At 44.6% G+C, this 18,617-nt stretch overlaps 1 protein-coding gene across 1 annotated transcript in view; it reads left to right on the top strand.

The window, feature by feature from the left end:
* LOC137367179 (dynein axonemal heavy chain 8-like) overlaps nucleotides 1–18,617 on the top strand; it is a 2,062,041-nt gene that overhangs the window by 1,380,731 nt on the left and 662,693 nt on the right. The gene's annotated exons all lie outside the window — the stretch shown is intronic.

Here is an 18,617-nt window from a genome sequence, read left to right as displayed (position 1 = left end):
CAGTTACATCCCAATATACCTGCTGAACTAACGCCCACCACCCATTCGGCAGATTGCTACCCACAAGCACATAGTCATCAGGATCCCAAGAATATTGACTCCTCTATGCCTTTCTCCACCTCTGATCACACTAAATAACACCCCACTGGAAGTGGTTAGCAAATTCTGCTACCTTGGGTCCATGGTGACAGACAATCTGTCCCCTGATGTAGAGTTCAATGCATGCATAGGGAAACCTGTGTCCACATATCCACTTCATTCTTCCACTGGTCATATGGGTCAGACTCTGAGAGCATTGGGGGGTAATCATACCCCATGAATTTACACTTGCATTTTGTAATTTTTCACAATAGCTACTAGGATTGTAGTTCTCTGTCTGATTTTTTTAGCTTGCTATCTTCACCTTTAGGCAACCATTCTCTGCTGCAATGTTCTATTCTAGAAAGCCTGTTGGTGAAGGATAGAAATGGAGCCAATCCTTGCACACTGTTATATTTATTTAAAGAGTTTCACATTACAAGCATACATCTCCTAACCCAGCAACTCCAGTTCTGGTCTCTGTCTATTTTAATAGGAGCACAGGTGAATTTCCAGTCAATGCCCACCACCTTCAGACAATTAAACAAATTAATATACCAGTAACATAATAGATACTTAGTGAACAGTACAGTGGCACTGCTCTTTTAGCACCAATAGACAACAACTTACAGTTCTGCAATATTCCTTATGTAGGGACACATCTCAAAGTGCTTTACATCGATGAGTACAAAACAGTGAACCATAGAGACATAGAATGGTGCAGCACAGAAGGATGCTATATGGCACATCGGGTCAGTGCCGGCTCGCTGCACGAACAATTTAGCAACTCCTATTCCTCTGTAAAGCCTTCGCACCCTTCCTAAAGTGTAGTGCCCCACAATGGACACAATAATCTTGAAATAAGGCTGAAACAGTCTTTCATAAAAATTCATTATATTTTCCTTGATTTTGTACTCTATGCCTCTATTTATAAAGGCTAGGATCCCATATGTCGTTTCAACCACTTTCTCAACCTGCCCTGCCAGCTTCAACAATTTGTGCACATATACCCCCAGGTCTCTCTGTTATTACATCCATATTAGAATGGTACTCTTGATTTTGTATTGGCTATCTTCATTCTCCATACCAAAATGTATCATTTTGCACTTCTCTGTATTAAATTTCATCTGCCACGTGTCCACCCAATTCACCAGCCTATGTCCTTTTGAAGCCTATCAATATCCTCCTCAAAGTTCACAATACTTCCAAGTTAATTAGGAATAGCCAACACAGATTTGGAAAAAGGCAGATCATGCTTGACGAATATAATTGAATCTTTTGATGAAGTAAGAGAAGGTTGATGAAGGGTAGATGTTGTCTATATGGATTTTAAGAAAGAATATGACAGAGTACCACATAAAAGGCTGCTTAACAAAATTGAGCCTCTTTTTATTCTTTCATGGGGATGTAGACATAACTGGCAAGGCCAGCATTTATTGCCCATCCCTAATTCCCCTGGCGAAGTGGGTGATGGGCCACCTTCTTGAACCACTGCAGTCCATGTGGTATAGGTACACTCACAGTGCTGTTAAGTAGGGAGTTCCAGGATTTTGACTCAGTGACAGTGAAGGAATGGCGATATAGTTCCAAGTCAGGATAGTGTGTGGCTTGGAGGAGAACCTGCAGGTGGTGGTGTTCCCATGCATCTGCTGCCCTTATCCTTAAAGTTGGCAGAATTCGTGGGTTTATACTGTGCTGTTAAGGTGGCTTGGTGAGTTGCTGCAGTGCATCTTGCTGCCACTGTGCATCGGTGTGGAGAGAGTAAATGTTGAAGGTGGTGGATGGGTTGCCAAACAAGCGTGCTGCTTTGACCTGGATGTTGTCGAGCTTCTTATGAATTGGTGGAGCTGCACTCATCCAGGCAAGGAGAGAGTATTCTATCCCACTCCTGACTTATGCCCTGCAGATGGTGAGGTTCCGGAGGACTGGAGAATTGCTAATGTTGTCCCCTTGTTTAAGAAGGGTAGCAGGGATAATCCAGGTAATTATAGACCGGTGAGCCTGACGTCAGTGGTAGGGAAGCTGCTGGAGAAGATACTGAGGGATAGGATCTATTCCCATTTGGAAGAAAATGGGCTGATTAGTGAGAGGCAACATGGTTTTGCGCAGGGAAGGTCATGTCTTACCAACTCAATAGAATTCTTTGAGGAAGTGACAAAGTTGATTGATGAGGGAAGGGCTGTAGATGTCATATACATGGACTTCAGTAAGGCGTTTGATAAGGTTCCCCATGGTAGGTTGATGGAGAAAGTGAAGTCGCATGGGGTCCAGGGTGTACTAGCTAGATGGATAAAGAACTGGCTGGGCAACAGGAGACAGAGAGTAGCAGTAGAAGGGAGTTTCTCAAAATGGAGACGTGTGACCAGTGGTGTTCCACAGGGATCCGTGCTGGGACCACTGTTGTTTGTGATATACATAAATGATTTGGAGGAAAGTATAGGTGGTCTGATTAGCAAGTTTGCAGACGACACCAAGACTGGTGGAGTAGCAGATAGTGAAGGGGACTGTCAGAGAATATAGCAGAATATAGATAGATTGGAGATTTGGGCAGAGAAATGGCAGATGGAGTTCAATCAGGGCAAATGCGAGGTGATGCATTTTGGAAGATTCAATTCAAGAGTGAACTATACAGTAAATGGAAAAGTCCTGGGGAAAATTGATGTACAGAGAGATTTGGGTGTTCAGGTCCATTGTTCCCTGAAGGTGGCAACGCAGGTCAATAGAGTGGTCAAGAAGGCATACGGCATGCTTTCCTTCATCGGACGGGGTATTGAGTACAAGGGTTGGCAGGTCATGTTACAGTTGTATAGGACTTTGGTTCGGCCACATTTGGAATACTGCGTGCAGTTCTGGTCGCCACATTACCAAAAGGATGTAGTTGCTTTGGACAGGGTGCAGAGGAGGTTCACCAGGATGTTGCCTGGTATGGAGGGCGCTAGCTATGAAGAGAGGTTGAGTAGATTAGGATTATTTTCATTAGAAAGACGGAGGTTGAGGGGGGACCTTATTGAGATGTACAAAATCATGAGAGGTATAGACAGGGTGGATAGCAAGAAGCTTTTTCCCAGAGTGGGGGATTCAATTACTAGGGGTCACGAGTTCAAAGTGAAAGGGGAAAAGTTTAGGGGGGATATGCGTGGAAAGTTCTTTACGCAGAGGGTGGTGGGTGCCTGGAACGCGTTGCCAGTGGAGGTGGTAGACGCGGGCACGATAGCGTCTTTTAAGATGTATCTAGACAGATACATGAATGGGCAGGAAGCAAAGAGATACAGACCCTTAGAAAATAGGCAACATGTTTAGATAGAGGATCTGGATTGGCGCAGGCTTGGAGGGCCGAAGGGCCTGTTCCTGTGCTGTAATTTTCTTTGTTCTTTGTTCTTCTTTGACAGTTAGGAGGTGAGTTACCCGGACAGAATTCCCAGCCTCTGACCTGCTCTTGTAGCCATAGTACTTATATGGCTGGTGCAGTTCAGTTTCTGGTCAATGGTAAGCCCCCAGCAGGTTGATAGTGGGAGATTCAGTGATGGCAATGCCATTGAATGTCAAGGGGAGATGATTGGATTCTATCTTGTTGGAGATGGTCATTGCCCGGCATTTGTGTGGCATGAATGTAACGTGCCATTTTTCAGCCAAAGCCTGAGTGTTGCCCAGGTCTTGCTGCATATGGACACGGACTGTTTCAGTATCTGAGGAGTCGCAAATGATGCAGAACATTGTGCCCAAGGTGGACAGGTTGCATCTGGGCAGGACCGGACCAATTTCCTCAGCGGGGTGTTTGCTAGAGCTGTCAGGGAGGGTTTAAACTAGAATGGCAGGGGGATGGGAATCTGAGCTGGGAGACAGAGGAGGGGGAAACAAGGGTAGAAATGAAAGACAGAAAGGTAAGAAGCAAAAGTGGAAGGCAGAGAAAACAAGGGCGATAAAAAAATGGGACCATAGTGCAAAATAAAGCTAAGATGATTAACAATGTTAAAAAGACAAGTCTAAAGGCATTGTGTCTTAATGCATGCAGCATTTGCAATAAGGTAGATGAACTAACAGCGCAAATAGATGTAAACGGTTATGACATAGTTGCAATTACAGAGACATAGCTGCAGGGTGACCAAGGATGGGAACTGACCATCCAAGGGTATTCAATATTTAGGAAGGACAGGCAAAAAGGGAAAGGACGTGGGGTAGCGTTGTTAGTAAAGGCAGAAAGCAATGCAATAGTGAGGAAGGTTATTTGCTCGGAAAATCATGTGGAATCTGTATGGCTGGAGCTAAGAAACACCAAGGGGCAGAAAACGTTGGTGGGGGTCGTCTATAGGCTCCCAAACAGTAGTGGAGATGTAAGGGATGGCATTAAACAGGAAATTAGAGGCGCATGCAATAAGGGTACAACTGTAATCATGGGTGACTTTAATCTACATATAGATTGGTCAAAGCAAATTAGCAATAATACCATGGAAGAGGATATCCTGGAGTGTGTACGTGATAGTTTTTAGACAAATACGTTGAGGAACCAACTGGAGAACAGAATATCCTAGACTGGCTATTGAGCAATGAGAAAGAATTAATTAACAATCTTGTTGTGCGGGGTCCCTTGGGGAGGAGCAACCATAACATAATAGAATTCTTCTTTAAGATGGAGAGTGAAGTAGTTGAATCCAAAACTAGGGTCCTGAATCTAAATAAAGGAAACTACGAAGGTATGAGGCACGAGTTGGCTATGGTAGAATGGGGAACTTTACTAAAAGGGTTGATGGTGGATAGAAAATGGATAATATTTAAAGAATATGTGTACGAATTACAACATTTATTCATTCCTGTTTGGTACAAAAATAAAACCGGAAAGTTGACTCAACCGTGACTTGCAAAAGAAATTAGGGATAGTATTAGATCCAAAGAGAATACAATTGCTGGAAAAAGCAGCAAATCTGAGAATTGGGAGCAGTTTGGAATTCAGCAAAGGAGGACAAAGAGGTTGATTAAGTGGGGAAAAATAGAGTATGAGAGTAAACTTGCAAGGAACATAAAAACTGACTGTAAAAGCTTCTATAAATTTGTGAAGAGAAAAAGATTAGTGAAGACAAATGAAGGTCTCTTACAGTCAGAAATGGGGGAAATTATAATGGGGAACAAGAAAATGGTCGAACAATTAAACACATACTTTGGTTCTGTCTTCACAAAGGAGGACATAAATAACCTCCCAGAAATGTGAGGGAACCAAGGGTCGAATGAAAAGGAGGAATGAAAGGAAAACAGTATTCGTAAAAAAATAGTGCTTGGGAAATTAATGGGGTTAAAGACTGACAAATCCCCAGGGCCTGATAATCTACATCCCAGAGTACGAAAGAAAGTGGCCCTGGAAATAATGTATGCATTGGTGGTCATCTTTCAAAATTCTGCAGACTCTGGAACAGTTCCTACAGATTGGAGGGAGGCAAATGTAACTATTTAAAAAAGGAGGGAGAGAAAAAACAGGGAATTACAGACCAGTTAGCCTTACATCAGTAGTGGGGAAAATGCTAGAGTCTATTACAAAGGATGTGATAGCAGAACACCTGGAGTGCATTAACAGGATTGAACAAAGTCAACATGGTTTACGAAAGGGAAATCATGCTTAACAAATCTACTGGAATTTTTTGAGGGTGTAACTAGTACAATAGCTTTAGTGACCCAGGTTCAGTTCTGGGTACTGCCTGTGCGGAGTTTGCAAGTTCTCCCTGTGACAGTGTGGGTTTCTGCCGGGTGCTCCAGTTTCCTCCCACAGCCAAAGACTTGCAGGTTGATAGGTAAATTGGCCATTGTAAATTGCCCCTAGTGTAGGTCGGTGGTAGGAGAATGGTGGGGATGTGGTAGGAAATATGGAATTAATGTAGGATTAGTATAAATGGGTGGCTGTTGGTCAGCACAGACTCAGTGAGCCAAAGGGCCTGTTTCAGTGCTGTATCTCTCTATGACTCGATGTCCTGCCACCTTCAAAGATCAATGCACTTGCACCCCCAGGTCCCTCTGTTCCTGCACAATCTTTAGAGCTGTGCCATTGAGTCTATATCCCTTCAGCCAAAATGCATTACCTCACACTTGTCTCTATTAAATTCCATCGAGTACATGTCTGCCCATTCTGCTGGACTATGTCCTGTTGTAGGCAGTTCATGTCATCTCACTATTTGCCGCTCCTCGAAGTTTGGTGTCATTGGCAAATTTTAAAATTCTACTCTTTATTCCAAGATCCAAATCATTAATATGTAACAAAAAAAGCAGTGGTCCCAGTACTGACCCTTGAGGAACACCACTGTTTACCATCCTCCTGTCTGCAAAACAACCATTTACCATGACTCGCTGTTTTATTTCCTTAAGCCAATTTTTTATCCAGTTGGACACTGACCCTCCTATTCCATGAGCCTCAGTTTTGTTAATCAGCCTTTTATGAGGTACTTTGACACACGTTTTCTTAAAATCCATATTGACAACATCCACCACATTCCCTTCATCAACCGCCTATGTTACTTCATCAAAATATTCAATTAGATTAGTCAAGCATGATCTACCTTTTACAAATCTGTGCTGGCTCTTCTTAGTTAACTCAAATCTCTCCAAGTGCCTGTTGATTTTTTTCCCTGATTATTGTTTCTAAAACCTTACCCACCATCAATGTTAAACTAACTGGCCTGTAGTTGCTAGGACTGTCCTTACACCCTTTCTTGGATATGGGTGCCACATTTGCCACTCTCCAATATTCTGGCCCCTCCCCCATGAGTGGGGAAGATTGGAAGATTATGGCAAGCCCTTATGGTATCTTCACTCCCACTTCCTTTTGCAACCTGGGATCCAAGCCATCCAGACCAGGTGACTTATTTACCCTAATCAGAGCCAGCCTTTACAGTGCCTCTGGCTCTAAATTGTTACCCTATTCATTACCTCTACTCTTTCCGCTTCTGACAATATTTTGTCAGATTCCTGTTCCTTAGTAAAGACCAATACAAAGTACTTATTATGTATTCTTGCTTCACCCTGTAACTCTAAGCATATATTACTCATTTTTGTTCCTTATAGGCCCCACTCCACCTCTTAGTACCCAGTTAGTGGGCTGAATTTTACTGGCCGCACAATGTCGGGGGTCATGGTGGTGACGGCTGGAAAATGCCTCCAGGAGAGGCCCGCCATGCTTCCCGATGCTGGGAAGGTCCCATCACATATTACAGGCGGCATTGAGGCCTCGTGGCGCCCCCCCCCCCCCCACCGCTTGCCGCTCAGCGTTGGGCCCGCCATTTTAATATGTTAATGAACGCATTAATTACTTACCTAGTCCCGCTGGCCGTCCTGCTCCGATATTGCTGTTAGTGGCCGGCACTCGTGCCCCAGCTGATCTCTGACCAGTGATGTGAGGCGTGACACTGGTGGGGAATGGGGAGCAGTTAAGTTCTTCAGTACGGGAGTGGGGAGCAGGGTCCAACTAATTTCATTGGTCTAGGGAGTTGTGGAAAGGGGTAAAGATGAAAGTTTGTGAACTTTCTGGGGGGAGGTCAGGTGCACAAGATAAATATTTTGGGGGGTGAGGGCAAGGAATTAATTGTTTAGTCATTGGGGGCTGGGAGAGGGGCTTGAAACTTTTATTCATATTTCAATTTTCAATTTATAATGCCGAGAACTTTAGAAATTCAAATTTAATGGAAGGGCTTGAAGCACTTTAAAAATGGCACCAGCACCTGCGCAGTGGCGCCGGACACCATTGCCAGGGATGAAGCATTCTCCCCCTGCGCATCATTGGTTGGGGCGATCCGCCCTGGCCACGTAAATGAGCCGCCGCATTTAATATCGTGGCGACTCCACAGACTAAATCCCGCATGTGTGCCCTGCCATCTTTGAAGCCCGCTGCCAAGATCTGGTTTGGAGGCACAGAGAGCATATAATAAAATGGGATGGTGGTGGGGTTACCTCATCCCGCCACCTTCCCAACTCCACCCAAATTAAGGTTGGGGCAGGAAGGCCTATGAACGAACTTCTCACCTCACTGCCAATTGATGCTCAATTAAGAGTCTCATCCCATCGCCAACAATATTAGCACAATGGCAGGCCTGCGCAGCATGGCGAGCAGGCCAAGTTAACCCGTACTGGTTGCTTGCTGGATACAGAGGGAGGTCCTCATTAAAAGGCACTTAGTGCCTGAATGAGGGACCTGGCATCAGGAAGGGGGGGCCCGCTGAGAGCCAATCCCTTGCCCTTGTTGCTGACCCTCTACATCCCCTTCCCCCGCGATTCCCACCCCGTGACTTTCCCACCCCCCCCCCCCCCCTACCCAACTTACCTGTGTCCTGGTTCCAGCGCCTCTGCTGAGTGCTCTACCAGCCTTCGTGCTGGCGCTGCTCAGTTAAAGAGCTGCCAGCTTCTGATTGGCCAGCAGATCTCAGCAGGTGGGACTTCTGTTACCAGGGTCCTCAATCCTACCACTGTCCACTGAAGTACCTAAGTGACATATATTCCGGCAGGCATTCCCCAGAGGAGGTGATGTGAGGCCCTTGTGGGTGCTTTAGCCGGTGATTGAGACCCCCGTCGCCAAGATAAAATCCCCCTCCAATGGGCTGAATGGCCTCCTTCTGTGGCATAAATCTTTCTATGTTTCTATGACTGTTAATTTTGTCCTCGATTATCATTTCAAAAGCTTTTCCACCACTGAAGTTAAACTGAACGGCCTGTAGGTGCTGGGTTTATCCTTATACCCTCTTTTGAACAAGAGTGCTAAATGTGTAATTCTCTAGTCTTCTCACAGTACACCCATATCTTAGGAGGCTTGGAAGATTATGGCCAGTATATCTGCTGTTACTTATTTCCTTCAGCATCTTCAGGTGCATCCCATCCAGTCCTGGTGACTTATGAACTTTAAGTACAGCCAGCCTTTCTAATACCTCCTCTTTATCAACTTGTAGCCCACCCAGTATCTCAACTGCCTCCTCTTTCACTATGATGTCCTAGCTAAAGACAGATGCAAAGTACTCATTTAGCATTGCAGGTGTGCCTCTTCCGCCAGATATAGAATGGTCTCCTTTTTGGTCCCTAATCAGCCGCACCCTTCCTCTTGCTACCCTTTTGCTATGTCCAGACCAGTTGTTGGTATGCCAAAAAACCAGCGGGGGCACTGCAGTCAAGCCCGTGTCTGTGGCATTGAAAGTGGTAAGCCTGTGCTCTGATATAAAGCAAGAGCAGAACGCATACCCAAACTTCTTACACAAAGGAAAATTGACTCCTTTTGTGTTCCAGGCGCCAGACAAGGAGATAACCATCCTCAGGGATACCAGTTGTTTTCAAACCCTTATCTTTGGCATCCTTTTCTCGAGAGACAATGGGTAAGCGCCTGGAGGTGGTCAGTTGTGTGTGGAGCAGCGCCTGGAGTGGCTATAAAGGCGAATTCTAGAGTGACAGGCTCTTCCACAGGTGCTGCAGAAAAATTTATTTGTCGGGGCTGTTTCACAGTTGGCTCTCTCCTTGCGCCTCTGTCTTTTTTCCTGCCAACTGCTAAGTCTCTTCGACTCGCCACACTTTAGCCCCGCCTTTACTGGCAGCCAAACTGACGGAAATGTCACTGAAAAGAAGAACAAATCCTCTGGTATTAGTAAAAGGGCTTACTGGCATATGCTTGAAGTTTCTCTTAGTCAAAGTTTACCGATGGAGTAAGTTGGTCACCGGAGTAGTGACAGTTGGAATCATTCCTAGCTTCCCCATGCAGGGTGTAAACCTATTGCTGGGCAATGACTTGACAGGAAGGACAGTATTATACCCAGAGGGTCTAGAACAGTCCACGGAGACTGGAGAAACTGAGGGAAGCAAACAAATCTCGGTACAGCTGCAGAGGGCTGGGGAAATCCCAAAAATCCCCAGGGGGGAAGAGAGCCAAAAGAATTTAAAAGGGCCCAGATGTAGCTGAAAAGATTTATAGCAGCTAAGATAAAATCCACAAAAGTTGAAGGAAAAGCAACCGAGATGTTAGCTTGAAACCTGTTTTAAATATTTAAATAGGGATGAGGAAAGATCCCAAACAGGAAAGCAAAGCATGAGGGAGATGCCTCTCCTCGTTGAAGTGCCACAGGGCAGTGGAAGCTGGACATCCACCTGCAAGCAGTAATGTCCCAGATGACATGGGGCATATTAGGGAAACACCTATATCGGAAGTAAAAGGGAAAGGGAAGGTAACATGTGGAGGAAAGTGAATCACACTTGTGAAATCACAACAAAAATAAAAGTGAAGCCAGTGTGGACCTACACTGAAGAATCAAACCTTCAGGTTCCAAATCCAAAGCTAATCAAACCTAACACTTTAGAGTCAGAACTCAGCCAGAACAAGGGGCAGAACAAGAAGAAATCGCAGACACCTTACAGGGGCTAAAAATCAATGTATCACCCACTATCACCCCAGAAATAAGAACTATCAATGTGTCAGAACCTGAGTGGCAAAAGCCATGTATTATGGAAGCAGTAGCTGAGAGGTTAAAGCTTGTACAGACAGGGAATCTTGCCATAAGCAATAACAGAAATTTACATACCACAAGCTTCACCAACAATCACATGGTCCTGGAGATTATCTTTCCTAAAGCAGTACTAACTGATGTTATGAGAGGCTTCTATTTTTAAAAAAATATGTTTTTAAGGACTCATGTTTAAATTGTGGAAATGGATTCATTTGGAAACCTGAAGAAATTCTGGACTGTGTTTTCTTCACTGGGGTCATCAAAAGGACACTTGACTGAAAACAACCTCGACTGGAAGTCACCTGCCTTAAGATAAATAAACAACAGGAATGTTGGACTAAGGGGAGATATTTATAGAGAAGCCACATGCCAAGGTTTATGGAGGTCAGGCGGTTGACTTTCTGTTTTGGGGTTTGGATTGTTTCAGTTCAGTTGAGGTGTGAACTGTTTTGAAGACAGTTGGTGTTTTTCCTGCCAAAGAAAAAGAAACCCCCAGTTCATTTTCCAAGCACCTATCTTAGACGCCCTGAAAAGTCCAGTGTGTGTCAGCTCCTCTTTCCTCCTGTCTTTGGAAAAACCCTGCAATTCAAATGTGTGCTGGCTGAAACCCCTGATGCCACATGTCTCCTGGAAAGCCTACCAGATGATTTCTTGGCATCTCCAGAATGAATTGCTTCTGAAAAGATCCCATTGACCCGTCTCCATATACCCAGACACCAGACCAAAAGGGACAACTGACTTCCTTCCATATCTTCTCTTTTTCTGCAAGAATTAGTAAGTATTTGGCCAAAGTGTTCCTTTTTTGTCTTTTTTTTTGTAACAGAGCTCTGCACTTGCCAACCAATCAGTACTCTCTTCTCATACAGTCGAAAGTTGTTTGCCCTAACATTGGGTACAGTATTGCATACAGTTCTGGTCACCGTGTTACAGGAAGGACATAATTGCTCTGGAGAGAATACAGAGGAGATTTACAAGAATGTTGCCAGGGCTTGAAAGTTGCAGCTATGAGGAAAGCTTGCATAGGCTATGGTTGTTTTCCTTAGAACAGAGGAGGCTGAGGGGTGACTTAATTGAGGTATACAAAGTTATGAGGGGCCTAGATAGAGTAGCCAGGAAGGACCTGTTTCCCCTAGTGGAGAGGTAAATTACCAGAGGGCACAAATTCAAGGTGATTGGTGGAAGGATTAGAGGGGACATGAGGGAAAACTTCTTCACCCAGAGGGTGATAGGTGTCTGGAATTCACTGCCAGGAATGGTGGTGGAAGCAGAAACCCTCAATTCTTTTAAAAGGTACCTGAACATGCACCTGAAGTGCTGTAACCTGTAAGTCTATGGACCAAGCCAAGTGCTGGAAGGTGGGATTAGATTGGGCAGCTAGTTTTTTTGGCCGGCATGGATACGATAGGCTGAATGACCTCTTTCTGTGCCGTAATTTTTCTATGGTTTCTATGGTATTTTTGCCAATTGTCCTGATGAGTGCAAGATGAAAAGCTTTGACAACATATCTCTATATTTTCAGAATTAAGGAAATTGAATTTTTTAAAAAGTGAAACTAAGACAAAGGGGTGGTCTTGACTCCAGTGAAAATTCTGGTGAGGAAAGATCTGACTCCAGCCCAGGATCCAGTGGAGAACTGTTTAAATTTGTGCAAGCCCTCCTGAGGTCTGAGGAAAGGTTTTCTTTTGAAAAGATAGCCAGACAGATGAAGTGGCCAAATAAAGCGGGACATTGCAGATGCAAAGCAGGGTGATGGGCAGAGCTCATGAAGGTTATGCCATGCTTTTTGAGGAGACTTCTGCAGATTATGAAATGGCAAAAAAGGCTATTCTCGCTATGTGTTGGTCCCTGAAGCTTACCAGTAGCAATTTCAGAACCTCCGGAGACATGCTGAGCAGACTTATATAGAATTTGAGAGAGCAAAGTAAATTAATTTTGATCATTAGATGCGGGCACGAAAGGTAGAGGCCACATATGAGAACCTTAGGGAAATAATTTTCCTGGAAGAATTAAAAAATTCACTCCCTCTGTTATTAAGAACCCATGTAGAGAACCAGAAGGTTTCAACAGCCAGACAGGCAGCTGAGACCGCTGATGATTACGAGCTTGTTTACAAGCTGAAACCCTTTGTCCGTCACCCCCACAAACCCAAGAAATATAGAAGGTGGGAGGGTGAAAGGAAGGCAAGTAGCCAGGGACAAGAAGGGACAGCTGGGAATGCCTCAGGATCTCCTCCTCAGGCCAGAAAGGAAGATTCTGAGGGTGGAAGTGAGGTCCACAAGTCGAAGTGTTACCATTGCCACAAGGTGGGACACTGTGCAGAATGCTAGAAGTTGTAGGGGAAACTCATGGAACTTACTGGCCTTTTTTGCCATTTCATAAGGCCAATGCAGAGAAAGGGGCCATGACCAGGAGTATGACAGATCAGGCTATAGCTCTGACTACAGCAGTAAGGCCAAGTACAAAAAACACTGAGTGCATGCGTCGTGAATAAGATACCTGAGAGTTATAGGGAATTCTTGTCAAGAGGAAACATAGCTCCTCATCCCTCAACTGAGGAAGGTAAACCTATAGTTATACTTTGGGATACAGGAGCCATCCAAACTCTTTTGCTGGGGAAAGTGCTACGACCAAAGAGGAGTAATGCACTGTTAATTCAGTCCCACTACTCCACAGGTCACACAATATTGATAGAGTTTCCCACCTACCTAAAAATAGCCAAATTGACCACTCAATTTGTCCCGCAGAATAAAGCACACCAAACCAGGTTCCTTTAAGCAACAACAAAATTAACTATTTATTAATAAACTAAGTCTTAAACAATAATGAGATAACTCTATATGTGAAAATATTCTTTTAAAACTTCTTATTCTTCCTAACCCTCATGAACACACACATGCATTCAAAAACCAGTTAACCATGGAAAAAGGTTGTTTTGATTTACAGCTGTTTCTTAGAAATAAAAATGAAAAAAATAAAATGATTGTGTTTATCCCATTCTGTTAGGATGTTTCTGGTCTGGTGAGGTGACCCAGAGTCAAAGAGTCAGATGCCACTCGATGTCTCGCCAGACAAGGTTATTGGACAGTCTTTGATGTATAGGCATTCAAGGCAATTTGTCTGCAGCAGGCATCACACAGGTCTTTAAGCAAAGGGTGTAGCAACAGGCCTGCTTGGGTTTTGAAGTAGCAGTCTAGCAGTAGACACTTACTTGAGATTTCAGGCTCTTCCAAAACACACGAGGCAACAGGAATCTGCCACCTTTCAAATGCAGGGACTTCCTCTCTGCAAAGCAGTCTTCCTCCACAGAGCGTATCAACTCCTCTTTTTCCAGGTCTTTTCCTCTCTCCAAGGGTCGTTTCCTCTGCAACCAGGCAGACCACAGCCACACCTCAAATGTAGGATTTCTTTCCAAGAGATGCAAGTCTTCCTTTTCAGAGAGAGTTCTTTTTCACTTGATCCAGGCAAGTTAAAGCAAAGATCTTACTGCATGCTGCTTGTCCAGCTAACTAGTCTTTCTTCACAATGCAAAAGTGAAACTAAAACTTCAACAAACCAGTCATGTGACAATCATAAATCCTGGCCTCTCATTCCCCTGCTAAGTTACTTGGAAACAGGTGCCTTGCAGACTGTGTTTCACTCAGTTCAAACACCAAGTTCGGCATTCAATGTTCACAGAGAAAAATCCTTTTTCTCAATTTTTAAATCAGACAGAAATCTAAGCATTCAATAAAAAAAACTCTTGTAACAAAGGCATAACTTTTCAACCAGAGAGCGTACTGAATGTCAAGGTTTTAGTGAATGGTATCGGCGGGGAGTATATACCCATATCTTTGTATCGGGTGCAGCTGGAGTGTGACCTAATGTCTGAAACAGTAACTGTAGGAGTTGTCCAAAGTTTGCCAGGAGACGGAGTTGACCTACTTCTGGGGAATGATTTGGTAGGAGCAAAGGTAATAGCTTCTCCAGTAGTCATGGAAAGACCAAATCAAGTTAAAGACACAGAACACTTGCAGGAAAAAGTTCCAGGAATTTTTCCTTCATGTGTAGTCACCCAAGCAATGGTGAAACATTACATCTGAAGCTTTCTTTGGAGATTTGGATAATCCGAAGGAAATGGTTTGTAAGTGTTCTCTGATCAAGGCTCAGCAAGCCGACCAGAGATAAATAAAGTGGCACGATCTGCTCCAACCTGAAGCTGAGGCAAAGGGGGTTCCAGAAGGCTACTATATTAAAAATGGGATTCTGATGAGGAAGTGAAGACCTCCTCACAGACCTGCAGACGAAGAATGGACAGTAGTTCACCAGATAGTGGTACCACCCAAGTATCGCTGGGAAATATTAAGGATAGCGCATGAAATTCCTATAGCGGGACATGTGGAGATCGAGAAGATCCAATCATGTATAGGTTGACATTTTTACTTGCCAGGTCTTCCCAAGAACATTGTGCCATTTTGTAAAACATGCCATATGTGTCAGATTGTGGGAAAATTGCAACCTGCCTTAAAACCTGCACCTCAAATTCCTATTATCAGTTTTTGGGGAACCATTTAGTAAGATGTTGGTAGACTGGATAGGACCTTTACCGAAAACAAAAGCAGGGCATCAATAAATATTGACTATCATGGATATGGCTGCTTGGTTTCCAGAGGTCATTCCCTTGAGAACAATTTCTGCTAAGGTAGAGAAGTTAACCCAGTTCTTCACTAGATATGGATTACCGATTGAGATTCAGTCAGATCAAGGTTCCAATTCTATGTCTATAATTTTTCAGGAAGTTATGGGTAATTTGGGTATAATACAATTAAAGTCTTCAGCATACCACCCACAGACACAAGGGGCTTTCGAAAGGTACCAGCAGACCCTCAAGATGATGATCAGAGCATATTGTCATGAATATCCCCATGATTGGGATAAAGGGATGGAATTCATTTTGTTTGCCACCAGGATTTCACTGATTGAATCTACGAGTTTTAGTCCTTTTGAATTAGTTTATGGACATGAGATCAGAAGTCCTCTAAAACTAATTAAAGAAAGGTTTTTAGAACAGAGGGACGAATCTTCCCTGTTAGATTATGGGCTGAATTTTATCTGCCATTTCTTTGAAAAAAATGGGCGGGCCGCCTGCCAAAGAGTCACCGCAATCTCAAGCGGGGTGACTCATTTAAATAGCGGGAACGGGCTGCCCCCTCCCCCGATCATGTCGAGGGGGTGGGCTGTCCATCCCTGGCAATGGCGTCAGCTGCCTGCACGCAGGTCCTGACACCATTTTTAAAGGGCTGTTAACCCCTATTGGCTAATTTAAATATTTAAAGAGAAATTGAATAAAATTCAATAGATACATTTCTTTTGCCCCTCTCCCATCCGCCATAACAATTAAGTTAATTAGTTACTCTTCCTTCCCAAAATACTTAGGTTTACCATCTGACCTTCTCCCACCAAAGTGCACAACTTTAAACTAAAACTCTTCTCACCATCCCTTACACCCATGACGTTGATTTGACTCCTCCCCACTCCCTGCACTGATAAACTTACCTCCTCCCCCTACCCACAAATGTTGCACCTCGTTTCCCCGGACGGGGCTCCAAAGGCGCAGAAGTGCCGGTCACTGGGCCATAGACCGCAAGGGGATATCAAGATTAATGGTAAGTACATGCAAATCTATTAATTTACTTTATTTGCATATCGTCATTGTGCTCCACTCACTGAGCGGCAGGGTGGCCGCCACGGTACCCCACTGCCGCCGGCAGGATCGGGCTGGGCCCTACTGGCGTCGAGGTCCATCGCAGGCCTCATCTGGGGCCATTTTCAAGCCGCCCCAACATCACGGATCCCGATGTCGAGGGCTCCTTAAAATCCAGCCCTATGTATCCGTGTTCCGGGAGTGGCTCACGAGAGCCTGCAAAGTGGTTCAGGAGCACCTGAAAGCTTCCTAAACAACCATGAAGAAATGGACAGACAAGCATGCCAAGACCCAAACATTTCAACCAAGGGATGAAGTGTTAGTATTGCGGCCTTCACAGGGTGAAACAATGAAAGCATGGTTCAATGGTCCATATAAAGTGGTCAAAAGAATTGGTAAAGTAAATTATTTGATTGATATCCCGGATCGCCGGAAAAAGAACTGGCTGTGTCATATAAATATGTTAAAACAATATCATCGCCTGGAGGAGGATAAGCAAGCACAGGTATGCCAGGTAGTAAGGATAGTGAGGATGAGGCAGAAGGAGACCTAGACAATTCTCAAATTGAACCTCCTATTACCCAGTTAGCTAATACTGCATTGTTAGGGAGATTGGACATATTTTACTTTCTTATTTACATGCAGAACAACGAGAAGACCTAACAAGGCTACTCGTGGCATTTAAAGGAGTCTATAGGGACAATCCAGGCTGTACAACCTTAGCCACACATGATGTGGATATAGGGGAATCCTTTCCTATAAAACAGCATCCTTATCACTTACGTCCAGAGAAGCAGGCCCGGTAAAAGCAGAAATCCAATACATGCTGGAAAACCACCGAGTTGAACCCAGTCAAAGCAGCTGGAGTTCCTCAGTGATTTTACTGCCTAAACCTGATGGTTCAACTAGATTTTGCATTGGCTACAGAAAGATAAATGCAGTAACAAAGACAGACTCCTACCCAATTCCTCACCTGGAAGATTGTATTGACAGAGTGAGCATTGCCACGTTTCGTACAAAAATAGATTTGTTAAAAGGATACTGGCAGGTTCCTTCTGATCTGAAGAAATATTGGCCTTTGTCACATCAGACAGTCTTTTACAATGCTGAGTGATGCCATTTGGCCTAAAAATTGCCCCAGCCACTTTTCAAAGACGAATGAACCAAGTGGTAGCCAGTGTTCCTAACTGTGTAGTTTACATTGATGATGTGCCAATCTGCAGTGATAATTGGAAGGACCACTCGGAACAACTAGAAACTCTGTTTAGAAAATTACTGTTGGCTGATTTAGTGATAAATCTTGTTAAAAGTGAATTTTCAAAAGCGAGAGTAACCTACATCGGTCATATAGTCGGGCAAGGACGCAAGGACAAGTGTTTAGTTTAGTTTCTTTAGTTTAGAGATACAGCACTGAAACAGGCTCTTCGGCCCACCGAGTCTGTGCCGACCATCAACCACCCATTTTTACTAATCCTACACTAATTCCATATTCCTACCACATCCCCACCTGTCCCTATATTTCGGGAGCGGGAGAGACAAAGTTCACTCAGCGAACAGGAAACAGCGAGAGCAGAGCCGGAGTATAAAGAGACCGGGAGAGAGAGAGTGAGTTCACTCAGTGAGCGGGAAACAGCGAGAGCGAAGCTGGGGTATAAAGAGACCGGGTGAGAGAGATAGAGTTCACTCAGCAAGCGGGAAATAGCGAGAGCGGAGCCAGGGCATAAATAGACCGGGAGCGGGAGAGAGAGAGTTCACTCAGTGAGCGGGAAACAGCGAGAGCGGAGCCGGAGCATAAAGAGACCGGGAGACAGAGCGAGAGTTCACTCAGCAAGCGGGAAACAGCGAGAGCAGAATCGGAGTATAAAGAGACCGGGAGAGAGAGAGAGAGTTCACTCTGCGAGCGGGAAACAGCGAGAGCGGAGCCGGAATATAAAGAGACCGGGAGAGAAAGAGAGAGTTCACTCAGCGAGCGGGAAACAGCGAGAGCAGAACCGGAGTATAAAGAGACCGAGAGAGAGAGTTCGCTCAGCGAGCGGGAAACAGCGAGAGCGGAGCCGGAGTATAAAGAGACAGGGAGAGAGAGAGAGAGTTCACTCAGCGAGCGGGAAACAGCGAGAGAGGAGCTGGAGCATATAGAGACTGGGTGAGAGAGCAACAGTTCACTCAGAGAGTGGGAAACAGTGTGAGTGGAGCTGGAGTACAGAGAGACCGGGAGAGAGAGAGAGAGTTCAGTCAGCGAGCGGGAAACAGCGAGAGCGGAGCCCTGGTATAAAGAGACCGGGTGAAAAAGAGAGAGTTCACTCAGCAAGCGGGAAACAGCGAGAGCGGAGCTGGAGTATAAAGAGACCGGGTGAGAGAGAGAGAGTTCACTCAGCGACGAAGAAACAGCAAGAACGCAGCTGGAGTATAAA

The sequence above is a fragment of the Heterodontus francisci genome, chromosome 3, assembly GCF_036365525.1.
Source record: "Heterodontus francisci isolate sHetFra1 chromosome 3, sHetFra1.hap1, whole genome shotgun sequence".
In the NCBI taxonomy this organism is placed as follows: domain Eukaryota; kingdom Metazoa; phylum Chordata; class Chondrichthyes; order Heterodontiformes; family Heterodontidae; genus Heterodontus; species Heterodontus francisci.
The sequence above is the reverse complement of the archived record's forward strand: the minus strand, read 5'-3'. Positions and strand labels throughout refer to the sequence as shown.